This window comes from Pleurodeles waltl, chromosome 4_1 (assembly GCF_031143425.1).
Source record: "Pleurodeles waltl isolate 20211129_DDA chromosome 4_1, aPleWal1.hap1.20221129, whole genome shotgun sequence".
In the NCBI taxonomy this organism is placed as follows: Eukaryota; Metazoa; Chordata; class Amphibia; order Caudata; family Salamandridae; genus Pleurodeles; species Pleurodeles waltl.
The window spans coordinates 139,162,484-139,178,951 of record NC_090442.1 but is presented as its reverse complement, the minus strand read 5'-3'; the positions used below and the strand labels follow the sequence as shown (position 1 = coordinate 139,178,951).

Sequence of the window (16,468 nt, the reverse complement as noted above, 5' to 3'; positions counted from 1 at the left end):
GTATACTAAAACTATACAAGAGGCTGTATGCTTACGCTCGATCTAAAAAGGGGATTCCACATTTTTAAGACATTATATGCAACCTGTAACACTAGGCCCGAATAAATTATTCTCAACTATAGACTTACTGAACATCAGATAAACAAACATGCATCAGTAATCAGTATGAAACAAAAGGGGTGAGGGAGAGTAAAAAAGGGATTCATTTCGTAAAGATGGAGAAGAAGAATGGTTAGAGAGTAAGGCGGTCATTACAACATTGGTGGTAAAAGCCGCTTACCGCCGTGCAGAAGACCGCCAACACACCGCCGCAGCCACGGAAATCCGCCACAGCTATTATGACCCACATCTCGGAATCCGCCAAAAGTAAGACACCCACACAAGTCCGCCACACCAAAGGTCAGTAATGAACTGGCGAAAACAAAACCTCCACCGTCACGCCAACAGAAATACGCCCACACTATCACGACACACGAATCCAAAATACACACACTCTTACAAAACACAGCCACATTGGACAATTCAAATTACACACACCTGATACACATACACACACCACTCCCACACACCCAATACAATATAAAACACACACCCACATCACCCAAAAACCCCCACAACAAAAAATTCCGAAAGAAGGCCAGAGAGAGACACCACCAGCAAGAACAACAGCATCCCCAGGCACACAACACCATCACCCACACAACTTCCACGCACCTCACACAACACACCACTACATACCACCACACTTATCACCACACACTCCACCCCACACATCACCTACACCACCCCATGGCACGGCAAAGACACCCCAGGTTCTCGGAGGAGGAGTTCAGGATCATGGTGGAGGAAATCGTCCAGGTAGAGCCACAGCTATTCGGATCACAGGTGCAGCACACCTCCATAGCTAGGAAGATGGAGCTATGGCGAAGAATAGTGGACAGGGTCAACGCAGTGGGACAGCACCCAAGAAATCTGGAGGACATCAGGAAGAGGTGGAACGACCTACGGGGGAAGATGCGTTCCGTGGTCTCAAGACACCACCTGGCGGTTCAGCGGACTGGCGGCGGACCCCCACCTCCTCCCCCACAACTAACAACATGGGAGGAGCAGGTCTTGGCGATTCTGCATCCTGAGGGCCTCGCAGGAGTAGGAGGAGGAATGGACTCTGGTAAGTCAAAGCTTTACTATTACATCCCCCACCCTACCTGCATGCTATCACATACCCCCACCCTCACCCTCACCCCCAGCACCACAACTCCTCACATGAGTCCCAACATCACAAACCACACATCCCAACACCAAGCCCTGCATGCAACAACAAAGCATGGACACCCATCACCAAAGCATGCCCACTGCACATACCATACACCCCCCTAAACCATCATCACACAAGCTCCCACACAGGAATGCTAGCACTGGGGTACACGGTCACCCACCCATTGCACACCATGACACACAGAGATGTAATAACCATCCTTTTATACCCCTGCAGGACCCCTACCCAACGTCACCAGACAGGAGGGTCCACACACGTCCACACCACCAACAGAAGAGTATCACAGTGATGACAGCACCTCTGTCCAACTGGATCTAGATGACCAGCCCGGACCATCGGGGACCTCTGGACAGTCGGTTCCCCTCAAACAGGCACAGGCCACCACAGACCTTCCCCCCTCTGGAAACACCAGCACAGCACCCACCCAGCGGGCCCATACCTCCGTCCCCAGGACACGTCAATCAGCAGTGTGTCCACCACTACAGGGAACCCAGGATAACCCACCACCCCAACAACAACAGGGACCTGGGGGTAGTGGTAGTTTGCACACGGTCTAGGGGACGGAGGCCCAGGAACACAGGGGAACTGGGAGGGCTGCTGTGCGACAGGGGGCGGACAGGCCAAGGGAACCCACTCTCCACGAGGCCCTCTCCTCCATCATCGGGCCTACCAGCACTCCCAGGAGACAATGGCAACGGTACTGGCCAAGTTTCAGGAGCCCCAGCGCATGCAGGAGGAACAGTATATGGGCTTCAGGGAGGAACTCAGAACCATCAGCTCCACCCTGGGCACTATCGTAGGGGTGCTGAAGGAACTACTCAACACCAGGAGGGACACTGTGGCACTACAAGGGGCCCCTGACACTAGCATGGACGATGAACTGCCCACCACCTCCGCCGGCGCTAGTGGACAGGACGCCCCACCACAGGACCAGCACCCCACCCCCTGCAGACGGAGAACCACCCCGCAAACGGTCCCTGAGATCCAGGACAAAGACAGAGCATGATGCCAAGACCCCCGCCAAGAAATTAGACCACCCTGATTGTCATCCTACTGTCCCACTTTGTCACCCTGTCCATAATTAAACTGCCCCAGCTCCACTTCCTTTGCCCATATGGGCAATGCACCTGTGAGACTAATAGACTGGACTCTGCCATGGACACTCTTCCGCCATCACCCCTCACCATTTCACTACCCCCTCCAATATGGAGCATTTAAATAAACACACCTAAAGCACAAAACGATCTGGAGTCTGTCTGTGATTTCAAAATATTGTATTAGCAATTACAGTGCTAAAATGTTTTTTAAATAGTAATGTCAACATACCTATGTCACACAGCTCTAGTCCATGAGGAATCTAAGCAGATGTCACACAGTGGGACCCACATCTGTGAAATCGTAAGGGAAAGTGACAACTCAGTGACCATACACTGGCTGAAAACGACAGACAGGAGAGAGGTAGTAGTGTCAAAATACATGTAGTAGGCAGGTTTTGATTCCTACCTGTGTCTCACTGGAAATATTGCAGGATCACTTAGTCTCTGTTGTGCATGTCTTCTTCCTCTGCTTCCTCCTCATCACTGTCCACAGGCTCCACAGCTGCCACAACACCGCCATCTGGACCATCCTCCTGCAGAAAAGGCACCTGGCGTCGCAAAGCCAAGTTGTGAAGCATACAGCAGGCCTCGATGATCTGCACACCTTCTTTGGTGAGTAGAATAGGGATCCACCTGTCATATGGAGGCACCTGAACCTGGCCTTCAGGAGGCCGAAAGTCCGCTCGATCACCCTCCTAGTTCGCCCATGGGCCTCATTGTAGCGTTCCTCTGCCCTGGGATTCCTCACTGGGGTCAGTAGCCATGACATGTTGGGGTAACCAGAGTCACCTGCAAATGGCGAGGGACAACTGTTAGACACACACTAACCTGTAGGGATAACCCCAGACCCAGACAACCATTCCCAATGACTTGCTTCCAGGTGCTCACCTAATAGCCACACGCGGTGCCTCTGGAGTTGACCCATCACATAAGGGATGCTGCTATTCCGCAGGATGTAGGCGTCATGCACTGAGCCAGGGAACATGGAATTCACATGGGAGATGTACTGGTCTGCCAAACATACCATCTGTACATTCATAGAATGATAACTCTTCTGGTTTCTGTACACCTGTACACCTATTCACTCCTGTGGGGGGGGGGGACCAAAGCCTCATGGGTCCCATCAATGCCACCTATGAATTTGGGGATATGTCCCTGGGCATAGAAATCACCTTTCACTGTAGGCAAATCCTCCACCTGAGGGAAAACGATGTAGCTCGTGTGTTTCAGAAGGGCAGACAACACTCTGGACAATATGTTGGAAAATAAAGGCTGGGACATCCCTGATGCCATGGCCACAGTTGTTTGAAAAGAGCCACTTGTAAGGAAATGGAGCACTGACAGCACCTGCCCTTGAGGGGGGATTCCTGTGGGATGGCAGATTGCTGACATCAGGTCTGGCTCCAACTGGGTACACAGTTCCTGGATTGTGGCACGGTCAAGCCTGTAGGTGATAATCAAATGTCGCTCCTCCATTGTCGACAGGCCCACCAACGGTCGGTACACCGGAGGATGCCGCCATCTCCTCACATGTCCCAGCAGACGGTGCCTATGAAGGACAACAGCGAGCACAGAGTCAACCAACTCAGAGGTATGTACCCACAGTTTACACAGAACACCATCCATACACAAAAGGTGGCCTGTATGTGTGTTGAGTCTAGGCCAAGGTATGTGTGACGCAGTTGAAAATGAAGCCATGTGGGCCCCTGGAATGGCGGCTGTCTGACCTCTAACGTGGGACAATGGGATGTGAGGTAACTGCGCTGGCGTTGTACACCGTCGCGGTAGGCGGTCGAAGACCGCGGCGCAATGCTGCATTGGTTAACATTGGACCCTATGGGTCCCAGGAGCTAATGACGATTTACGCCGGCGGTGACGGTACGCACTGCCGCGGACGTGACCTCCATTTTCTATCTGTTCAATCACTCGATACCTGATCTTCGACAGGAGAGGACCTACACTGCAAGTGCTGCTGTGACCTCGGTCTGGAAGAGACAATGGCTTGTGCATCTGTGAAAAGGGCCCCTGCCTTCACATCAGAGGAGTTGGAGAAACTCGTGGACGGGGTCTTCCCCCAGTACCAGCTACTCTACGGTCCTCCAGACAAACAGGTAAGTACACAGGGAGCATGTTGTATGGGCTATGCCTGTGTGGGAGGGCTGGATGTAAGAAGGAAGGGGGCAGATTGCTGCGTGCATGAAAGACGGTGAATGCATGTGCCACATGGCAAGGTTAGGTATGGGGAGCCAATCACTTTGACGGTGCAGTTGGTAATGACTTCTCTTTTTCACCTGTACATTTCATGTAGGTCAACGCCCACCAGAAGAAAGATATTTGGCGTGCCATCGCCAAGGACGTCCGGACCCTGGGGGTCTACCACAGACGGAGCACCCACTGCCGGAAAAGATGGGAGGACATTCGCCGCTGGAGCAAGAAGACGGCAGACGCTCAGCTGGGGATGGCCTCCCAACGTGGGAGGGGTGCCCGTCGCATCATGACCCCCCTGATGTTCAGGATCCTGGCGGTGGCCTACCCGGAGTTGGATGGGCACTTGAGGGCATCACAGCAGACACAAGGGGGTGAGTACACTCTCATTCTGCTGACTTTGCGTGCAGTGGAGGTGTCTGGGTGGGGGAGGAGGGCTGTGGGTTTCCCTAGGCCAGGGCGAATTCTGTAGGCAAGGCCCCTCCGTAAGGCAGGCCATGTGGCACCCCACCCCACCTCTGTAGAGTGCCAAGTACAGCTATTCATGCCCCTGTGTCATCTATGTGTGCAGATGTCGTCCATAGCCTTGTAGGCCATTTCCCAGGAATTGAACAGTGGAGCCCAAGAGCGCGGCGTATTGCAGAGGGCTTCTGTGGCTCTCATGTCCGCCAACAGTCAACATGTCTTTCTTCTGTCGTCCCCCCCCCTTTTTGTGGTCTCCCTGTTCTTGTGTGCATTAGCATCATCAGGCGGAGGAGCAGTGGCACCGGAGCATGAGGGAGCTGCATCCCACATGGCCCTGGAGGGCGAGACTACGGACTCGGAATTCACCAGAGTGATGGAGGGCGAGGGGAGCTCCACGGCGGGGACAGGAGCTGAGACCAGCGACACGGACTCGTCCTCTGATGGGAGCTCCCTTGTGGTGGCGGCAACATCTGTGCCCCCGCATCTAAAGGTACAGCCGCCACCCCTCCTACCAGCACCGCCCTCCCAGCAGCCCCTCAGCCTTCGCCCCGTGCCCGCTCCCCCAGGAGGGTGGGCATCAGCATCGCCCCAGGCACCTCAGGCCCTGCCCCAGTCACCCCTGCTGCCCTCAGTGAGGAGGCCATTGACCTCCTCAGGTCCCTCACTGTTGGGCAGTCTACCATTTTGAATGCCATCCAGGATGTAGAACGGCAGTTGCAACAAACAAATGCATTCCTGGAGGGCATTCATTCTGGTCAGGCGGCCCTTCACTGAGCTTTTCAGACTCTGGCCTCAGCACTGATGCCAGCCATTGTCCCCGTCTCTAGCCTCCCCCCTCCAACTTCCTCCACCCAGACCCAATCCCCTGTACCTCTGCCTATCCCAAGCACACCATCAGACCAGCCTGCACACACCTCAACACACAAGGGAAGCTCAGGCAAACATAAGCACCACACATCCCACAGGCACTCACGCAAGCAACACACACATGCAGACACACCAACATCCACTGCCTCCACTGTGTCCCCGTCCTCGTCGTCTCCCTCCTCCCTCCCAGTCTCGTCTACACTCACACCTGGATGCTCTACCTCTACAGCCACTACGTCCCTCACCAGCACACCCACCAGCACACCCCGCTCACGTGCAGTCACCACCCCCACTACCATTCACACGTCCCCTGTGTCCTCTCCCAGTGTGTCTGTAACGCCCCCTCCCAAGATACACAAACGCAGGCACACACCCACCCAACAGCCATCCACATCACGACAGCCTCCAGCGCATGCACCTTCACCCAAAGTCACCAAACGTACACCTCCTACTACCACCACCTCTTCCTCCTCTCCCAAACCCCCTCCAGCTACCCGTCCCAGTGTGTCCAAAAAACTTTTCCTGTCCACCCTTGACCTTTTTCCCACACCTCCCCCACCCCGTCCATCTCATAGGTCCCGAAGTTGCACCTCAGCCACAACATCTCCGGGACCAGTGGTGCCTGTAGTCACCGGTATGTGGAGTGCACTGGCCACCAGGGCAGCCAGTGTGGCACGGAGCCACAGCACAGACAATCCCCCACCTGTGAAGCATCAGTAGTTGGCCAGTGCCCGGCAGGGGGGAAGACTCCAGCCACCAAAGCCGCTCCCAGGGGTCCCGTTGGGAATGTGGAGTCAGCTGTGACACCTTCCAAGGTGGGGAAGGGCCACAAGAAACCCGGCAAGTCTGGGAAGAGCAGCATGGCGGAAAAGACCGCCATCATCCCCGCTGCCCAGGAGGCCACCAGCCCCAGCCCAGCTGCACCAGGAGGCCACCGCCAGCCCCAGCCCAGCTGCCCAGGAGGCCACCGCCAGCACCAGCACCGCTGGGCCATGAAGGATCGCCAGCACAAGCCCCGCTGGGCCATGAAGGACCGCCAGCACCAGCCCCGATGGGCCATGAAGGACTGCCAGCACAAGCCCCGCTGGGCCATGAAGGATCGCCAGCACAAGCCCCGCTGGGCCATGAAGGACCGCCAGCACCAGCCCCGCTGGGCCATGAAGGACCGCCAGCACAAGCCCCACTGGGCCATGAAGGACCGCCAGCACAAGCCCCGCTGGCCATGAAGGACCGCCAGCACAAGCCCCGCTGAACAGGGCACCGCCATCTCAAGCCCCGCTGAACAGGGCACCGCCATCTCAAGCCCCGCTGAACAGGGCACCACCATCTCGAGCACCGCTGAACAGGGCACCGCCATCTCGAGCACCGCTGAACAGGGCACCGCCATCTCAAGCACTGCTAGCCCATGAGCGGCAGGGGCACTGACGTAACTGGGTCCGTCACGGGGTGAGTGATGCACTCTGGGTACCAGTCCCCCTCCAGAACCAGTGGAGAGATCCATCCACTACCTCTGTCCTTCACAGGATGAAGCACTCTGGGCACCAGTCCCCCTCCAGAACCAGTGGAGAGATCCATCCACTACCTCTGTCCTTCACAGGATGAAGCACTCTGGGCACCAGTCCCCCTTCACAGGATGAAGCACTCTGGGCACCCGTCCCCCTCCAGAACCAGTGGAGAGATCCATCCACTACCTCTGTCCTTCACAGGATGAAGCACTCTGGGTACCAGTCCCTCTCCAGAACCAGTGGAGACTGTCATCCACTTGAGAGACTGTGGCTTTGCACTCCCCAGGATTGAACAGTGGGCAAGCCACCCACTGTAGAGACTTGAGAGACTGTGGCTTTGCACTCCCCAGGATTGAACAGTGGGCAAGCCACCCACTGTAGAGACTTGAGAGACTGTGGCTTTGCACTCCCCAGGATTGAACAGTGGGCAAGCCACCCACTTGTGAGATTTGAGAGACTGTGGCTTTGCACTCCCCAGGATTGAACAGTGGGCATGTGGCCCCCTCGTGGATTTGGCATCGTGCACTCAAGCGGCTGAGGTCCCCCCCCTTTCCCTCCCCCTGAGGTGCCTGTTTTCTTGCTGTCTGATGCCCCTGCAGTGTTCTCTCCGTCATGGTCGGGGTTCTTGTGTGGGCCTCGCCCATACCGTGTGGTCCCAGTGTTCCACGGACTTTCTTTGTGCAGTACCTGGACTACTATGCCTGGTATTTATTTTGTACATTGTGTATATATATATTTCTTCCTACCTGTTTTTAATATATTCCGATGGTTACACTCATTTTCTTTGGTCTTTGCATTCTTCCGGGGGGGTTGGATGGTGTAACTGTGATGTATTGATATGCATTAGTGTGTGTGTTGTGGTGGGTGAGGGTGGCGGTGTTGCGTGTGTGTGTCCCTGTTTTTTGCCTCCCCCCTCCCCTGTGTCGTAGGTGCTGTACTCACCGTGGTCTTCACCGCCGGCGTTCGTGCTCCTGGTAGAGGAGCAGGAAGACTATCGCAGGTAGAATTTGGAGTTCCGGTTCCATGGTGTCCTCGTTCCTCGTGGAGTGTGTAGAGGTGAGCGTTTTCCCTTCGGAATTCCTGTTTCTGCCGTTTTTTCATCCGCGGTGAATCCGCCCAGGAAAAGGTGGCGGATTGGTGGGTTGTAATAGTGTGGGCGGTACATTGTCTCCCGTCTGTCTGTTGGCGGTGACCGCCGCGCTGTTTGTACCGCCGTGGCGGTCTGAGTGTTAAAGTGGCTGTCTTTGTTGGCGGTTTCCGCCACGGTCGTAATTGCTATTTTTTTACCGCCGGCCTATTGGCGGTCTTACCGCCGCTTTAACACCGTCCGCCAGGGTTGTAATGACCACCTAAATCTGGTATGGTATTTCACAGATGGAGTGGGAAAGTAGCGACAACTATAGATTCAAATCTGGAACCACCCACAACAGAATTTATGAGTATAAAGTTACTACTAGGAACTTTTCACTTGGTGGAGGTCTGTGGAACTGAGGCAGATATCTCCATATGGGGTGTGTGTGGTAGCATGTCCCTCCCTAAATAGGACCCATCCTTAAATTTTTCTAAATCTCTCCCATTTAGTTGTAGATGTTGGAAGGCGAAGTATTCATAGGAGTAAGTACACACAACTAGCAATAAGGCCACCAACCCATGGTCCGGTCACAAGCCTTCGGTTTCATATTTTTTTCACAATATTAGTGTGATACCTTTCTAGTACAAAATCTAACCACATATTTTATGTTGTGTAATTGAATGTACATAGATAAATGCATTCCTTTCAAAGGTAGAATTTGCTATATTGTCTCATAGGTCAAGTGCTTAGCTTGATGTGAACAGAAACATTTGTGGCTTGTTTTTAAACTATACTGTATTTTTATACAACATAAGGTTAGTTGTAATATTGCATTGTAAACAAAAACTGGTTGCAATTTGTGACCACTATTTTTATTACTAGTGTGACATTTTATGAATGGTAAGTCTGTTCTTACAATTCAGAATTTGAGTGGGTAGCAATCTGACCTGCCTCATTAATATTCATTTAGTAGGTTGTAAATTCCAACTCATGCAAAATGGACAAAGTTACAGGAATGGTGGCCTGCAAGGGTCAACAGACCACTAGGTCTGTGTTTAAATGAAGATAACATTTTAATGCCACTCACTTTCTTTAAGGGAAACAGAACTACATTAAAAAGTTATATTTTCTTTAAAAAGTTTCATTGAATTTTCGCAAACATCTGGATAGAGGATTTCAGTTAACAGATATCTAGGTAGTGAGTTAGTACCCTTTCAGGCTTTGCCTAAGATAGCATGAATGTGGTGTTGCTTGTAAAACATTTTGTTTACTTTAGGGGGCTTGAAGGCCGCTCTATGCTTACCATCTGTTAGCTTCATTGCCACTCTTATCTGCTTCCTCCTAATTTGCAAGTGCACGCCAGTCTCACTTCCTCTTCTTTCAATTGGAGCATGGACCTAGTACTGATGGCTTCATTTTGATTAGTGTCTTTTTGCTGCTCGCTCTATGACTGCTTCTTCTTCCAGTGATTGTTGTCCATGTTTCTTTTTTCCTCCTACCATCCGTGTTGCTTCTTCCCTCCCATCCTCCTCTTGTCTGTTTTGCTTCTTCCCTCCCATCCATTCATTGTCCATGTTCATATGTTCATTCTTCCCTCCTTCCACTTGTTGTCCATGTTTCTGGCCGCATCATAGCACTTTTCTTTAACTTGTGGCCATGCTGCTTGGCCGTGCAGCTGTACAATATGGCTAAAAGACATTGTCAAAGTCAATAGCTCTTGCATAGGCTAAACCTATCAGCTTTGCCAATGCATGTTGATTAAACAGACATGATAGCTTGTTTATGCCTGTCTTCATTTTCAATTAAATAAAATATGTATATAACCATTCTTTTCTGTCAACGTATAATTTGCATCACCACAGCTTCCCTTTCCATCAGTCACAGCATATAAGCACCCTGTTGGTGAGACGATGGAGCTCAACAAAGATTCCTTCATCACAATGAGTGACCAACACCGGATGCCAGTCCTGGGCTTTGGCACCTATGCCCCAGAAGAGGTAAGTCCTCGCCTCTCCTTGTCGTACACTTGTTGCCTGGCAGGACATTTTTCCAGAATTTTATCTGCTAATCTGAATCAGTGCAGTGAGCAGTAATACAGTGACAGATCGTTAGACAACTTCTGGAGTGGACTCATCACTGCAGTTTTGCAACTAGATCTAAAGGACAAAGCTTTTATTGAATGCAAATTAAGACACTGTACTGTGCACTGGCATGCGGGAGCCTGCTGCAGTTTACGCGGGTAAGGTGTAGGGTATGCTGTTAGTTCTGTTTCTTTCTGACGAGTACCTTGTATACTGACATTGAGTCACTTTTGGAGCGAATGTATATTACAGTGGTAACTCGGAGTCGTGTCACGCTCGAGGGTCAGAGTAGTGCACTCAAGTCTGATTCTGCCTTCAGAGCTGGTGACCCAGAGCGAGGTGCACTTGATCTTGAGAAGAGGTTGTGCTCGGTCGATTCAGATGTTTGAGCGCTGGAAGACCAAGTGCCCCATAGTGTCATAGTGCCTCCCACAGGATTCGCCTCTCGTGTTTGTCCGCGGCATCTAATCTTACCTGATAACTCTGCTTGACCTAATCTCTGATGTTTACCTTCTAACGGGCCGGACTGGGAGCCCAAAGCAGCCCTGGCAAATGTAGTCAGACTAGCCCTTATAGGGGGCATAGCGAGGGAGCCTGACCACTACAATGGTGCTTGGGGGGGTTCCCCTAAAAGCAAATGTTGGAAAATGGCAAAACAGTACATTCTACAACACATTTTTCATTATAAATTCAATTGTATTCATTTTTAAAGCATAGTAAGTGATGACCTTACAGTGCATGAGGGTACAGCAGTCTTTATTAGGGTTCTTCAATGATTCCCCTCACCATCACCCTCTAACAGTGCCTCTCATCTCTCCATAGTCTCTCTTTCACAGTTGTATTATAGCGCCTCTCCTACCAGCTTAGGGTGTTGGAGCACTTTACATCACACACACATACGCAGACAATGAATCATGCTTGTGTAAATCAGTGCATAGAAAATGTTCCATACGGCAAAGGGAACTGCAGGGTGTAGGATTAACATGTCATCCACACTGGTGGGCATTTTCTAAGAGTGCTTGGTCTGGGAAAGCATAAACCCAGGAGTGAGATCGTAACACAGTAGCTAGAGTTGACTTTACTAATAATTGATTTCTACCCAAACAAACCCTTTTTCTTAAAGCAAAATTAGCATAATCAAACACTGGGAAAAAAACATACCTTCCTAACTTGTACCATGCAGTTTGCATGCAGTACTTTGATGGCAGTTCATAACTCACTGTGCTAGATTATGATTGTAACTTATGAACTGCTCAGTATTAAAAGGATCTCTGTGACAGACACATAAAATACTATTCTGTGATCTGAATAGTACACGTTCGTCGCAGCAGACATATTAACCCTCTGCACTACCCTAGATGACTCAAAACTACCACTAGACAAAACCCCATCTCTCTACAGCAGGTACATTAATCACCAGAGTTATCTTGGCACTTATATTGTTTCCTGAAAAATGTAGTGATATATCAGGAACTCGGAAGTGCTTTTAAAACTGCTGCACCCACAAAACCGGCCACTAGTAAAAAAAAAAGTGGCCCCCAACCCTTCCAAGGAAACGCCCAGTGCCCGGTAGGGCTAGTCCGGCCTTGCCTTCTAAATGTAATGTAACTCTGTGACCTATGTAGTGGTAACCCTGCCCCTTGTATAGTATTCCTTTTCTATTGGCAAGTGCGCTAGCACCTTTTAGGTAATGTCCGCCCTACATCAAAATGCATAAGTAAAATAAATAACGAAAATAATAAATTCCTGCATTACCAACGCACATATTAAATCACTACCGGAAGTTGACTGCTACAAGTGGTTCTGAAAACTGCACCACAGTGCCATCTAGTGGACAATTTGATTCACGCAACTTACTTGCATTTTCTTCAACTATAAAGCACAGTTGTGCTTATTAACTAATTGAACATTGTATTTGAAACAGTTACTACATACACCACCGCGATCCGCACGCTTGCGCTGATCACATGGGAACGCGTATTCTTTTTATTTGCATTTTGTGTTAAAATCAATATATAAATATCTGTGGCTACTTAGTGGAATTGTGTAAGGTGTAACCCACTCCTGTCCCTTTTCTTCAAGTAGCGGGAGAACCTCACTTGAAATGCTGTCTTTGTTTCCTTCATTCACCTATAGATTTTCTGAAGTTCAAAGCAGACCGACTGTATTATATTACTATTTAGGGGTAGAAGGTCAACATGTTTTTATTCATTTAACTGAAAACACGCCTGCAGAGGATGAAGTGTTAGATGAATATCAAGGTGCTGTGAAACAATGTGAAATCTATTTTTAAGGAAGGATAAGCTGAGGGCCTCATCACATAATTGGCGGTCAGACCAGACAACCGCTAATGCCGCTGGGAGGACATCACGGTCATACTAGTGGCATCCCCACCCACCCTATCACAACGTTCCCACCGGGCTGACCAGCGGGAACATTGTAATAGAACATTCTTGCCAGTCAGTCTGGTGGAAACAGTGGTACGATGTCGGACTCGGCTCCCTTAAGGGGGCCAAGTCTTGTACTATAGCACAGATGGGGCCGACCAGCACCCTTGAAATGCGCAGTCTGCATAGGCATGTGCAGTGCAGGGTCCCCCGTTCCCCTCAGCACACCCTTACCTCCAACCTTTCAATGGTGGTCAGAACGCCATGGAAAGGCCAACGGTGCGGTGAGTTGTAAACAGCTAGGTGCCGTTGAGTTCAGCGCCGCCCTGGCTGAATACAACTCAGAATGCTGCCATGCCATCGGGAACCATGTTCCCGGCAGGGACAGCGATCCCTTGGTGGTCCCATGCCATGGTTGTGGCTTTCACCGTGAGTGTAGGGGTCCTTGGACCGCCACACTCGTAATAAGGCTCTTAGTATTCCACTGCCATAAATTGAGGGCATTAAAGGTCTTTACTGGATATTGTGAATTTTAAGGGTTCACATCACAACTAATTTGTAATCAGGTTTATTCCAGCTCACACTCTCAAAAACATCAACAAAGGCTTTTGGTCTCTAAAAACCCTGCAGATGAAGCTATAGATATAGCCAAAGTAGTGAGTGTTCCCAAGAAGATACCAGGCAGTTAGAAACAGGGGCATAACACAGGCCCCTGCCAACGTTGTGGCGTAGGGAAGCCCCCTTCCCTTCAGTGGGGCTCAAACCTTCAGGAAGCCGCCATTCAGCCCAGGACCAATAAATATCTGTGTGATATAGGAGACACAGAGCACCCTCATCACATTTTACATCATTGTTTCGCCTTACACTGCTGGTTAAAAACGTCTTATCTTGTTATGCATATACCCAAAATAGGTGCTAACAACAAACCTCATCTATCCACTATGAACACCAATGTAAGTAAAGGGAAAGGTGCTGTCCACTTCTCACCCAGAACACAGTGTTATAGGTGTTTAACTTTTTCTCATGTGTCCAATTGTGAGAATTGTCCTCAACAGTTCAAGAATGTTGGAACCGCAATAAAGTACGACACTTTGGTAAAGTTTGCAGAGGGGCAAGTATGTTATTGTCAGGAGTGTTCAAGAACAGGGTATTTCTGAAGAAGCTGCCATAGTAGAAATCAAAATAAATGAATTGACACTTTCCTTTGAGGTTATGGAAGTAGGATGTGTTCAGAATAAAAGATGTTATGATGATCCTACTCTTCTCCATAACAACTGAGCGTACAGATATTCAAGTACTTCTAGGTTTCGGTGCAAGGCTCACACTTTTTTTTTATAGAACATGGGTCTACGAAAATGTTATGACCTCCAGAGGTTTCAGGACTAGAAGATAAAAAGCAAATCATTTGTGGCACCCAAGGGAATCAATATTTTAGGATGGTGGCACCAGACTCCTTTCGAAATGGTTATCAGGTCTGGAGAGAAGTATCCTGTTTTAGTAGTTAATGCTGATAGTGACCAAAACCATGATGAAAGGTTTAGCAAAGTTTCTATGCGAAAATGAGAAGAATAATTGTATTGACATTATGAAAGCATAATATGTATGTGTTCAACTTAAACACAGGCTTCTGAATACACCACATAATTCTCCTTTGCCCGGCAAAGAAGATTTGATCATGACCATGGTTCAGTCCAAATGGTTTACCAAATTAAACACGGTGAACGGCGTATTATTAGGTGGAACTAGATGTGGTTTCTTGGTATTTTGTGTCATTTGTAATACCTGATGATGCTTTTAGATTTTGCCTTATGCCAGTTCAACTGGCCTCTGCAACTTCAATATATTTCAGAAGCTCATGACCAGGATGCTAAAAAAGGAGATCGTATTTCAAGATTTTATATTCAAATTTGATGAATCAAAGTTTGAACATGATCCAATTCTGGATAAACTACTAATAATTTTGCAAGAACATAGTTTCATGGTAAGCAGAGACAAATGCTTTTTTTGTGTCAACAAAGTACAATACTTGGGGCATGTGCTATTTAGCGAAGGAGGTTGAACCTAAAACTGAGTTAGCTGATGAAATTGTTAAGGTGCTGCATCCCTGTGACAGAGATCAATCACACTGGTACCAATGCGAATTTCATTCAGAATTCATTATATATGTTTCAGATCTCACTGAATGTTTCAGAAAGTAGCTTAAATAAAACAGTAATTTACCTAGACTCCATTATTTCAGGACAATTTTGAGATAATCAAGCAGAGCATTATTTCAGTTTCTGCACTTGGGAGGGTCATGAAACATTTGTAACAGTGGATACAAGTGCCTATGGTATGGAGTCTCTAATGTCTCAATTGGAGAAGGCCTAAGAGGTATCAAATGGGTTTGCCTTAAGAACAATGATTGACGTGGAAACTCATTACTCTGTCATAGAGAAACAGATGTGGGGAATTTAACAATAGAACCTTATTTGTTGGAAAGGATGGTCTTCTTGAAGCCAGATCATTATTGCTCAAGCAGAAGTCTGCATTATATGTCCAGACATTGGGGAGTGGCACACAAAAATGGTGGAGGACACAGAATTGAGTAAGGTTGTGGGTTTTGTTACGACAGGATGGCCTAAGGAAAAGTCTGTAAGAATTCTTCTGCAGTCTCAGGTGGCAGATAAATTATCTTTGGAAAATGATTTACTTGTAAGAGGTGATAAGTTAATTCTGTCTTCCTGTGTAAGACTGAAGTTTTGGAAACTGTGCACACGGGTCATTTAGGTATGACTGCCATTAACCTTAAAGTTAGGTGTCGATTTTGGCGACCTGGTACTGATGGAGAGGTGGAAAGATTGCTCCGTGACTGTACAATGTACAAGCATCTTGTTGCATCTGCTCCAATTCTAGTTCTGGTTGAATGTCCCATCAGAATGTGGCAGTTGGTTTTCTGGGTCCATTCCATGATCCTCTGAATCACAAAAGAGGTACAATAGTGATTATGGGCCATTTGTCAAGATGTATAGAGGTGAAAGGTGCAGCTGGCCCTACTACCACTAATGTCATATGTTTATTTCATTAGGTTTTTGCTAGAGAAGGAGTTCCTGGTGAAATGTTGACAGATAATGGAGTCCAGTTTACGTCATCTGACCGGAAAGAGTTTTTGGACTGGTGTGGAATCAAACACTCTGTCACCCTGAAATCAATGGCAGAGTCAACAGATTTAATAGAGTGTCGGTGGAAATCATCTAGCGTGCTCGCAAATGGAGACTGGATATTGTAGATGCCATTAGGAACTTCTTTGGGCATACAGGATCATACCACATTCGGCTACTGGGGAAATTGACAAGGCTCTGAATCAGAAACGTGATGTACTTGTCTCTAGTAGTGGTGCCAAGCCAAATAATTTTGTGATGTCATTAATGTGGTGTGATATGTGCGTGAAAGAAGGATCAAGAGAAAGGAGATTACATTGAAGCCCAGGGTTGTAACAGGTGATTGGGTCCTCATCAAAGGTTCTTTGTTGTT

General features: G+C 48.9%; 1 pseudogene; it reads left to right on the top strand.

Annotated features, from left to right (window-relative positions):
- The first annotated feature begins 10,397 nt into the window (after positions 1–10,397).
- LOC138288485 (aldo-keto reductase family 1 member C1-like) overlaps positions 10,398–16,468 on the top strand; it is a 228,124-nt pseudogene continuing 222,053 nt past the window's right edge.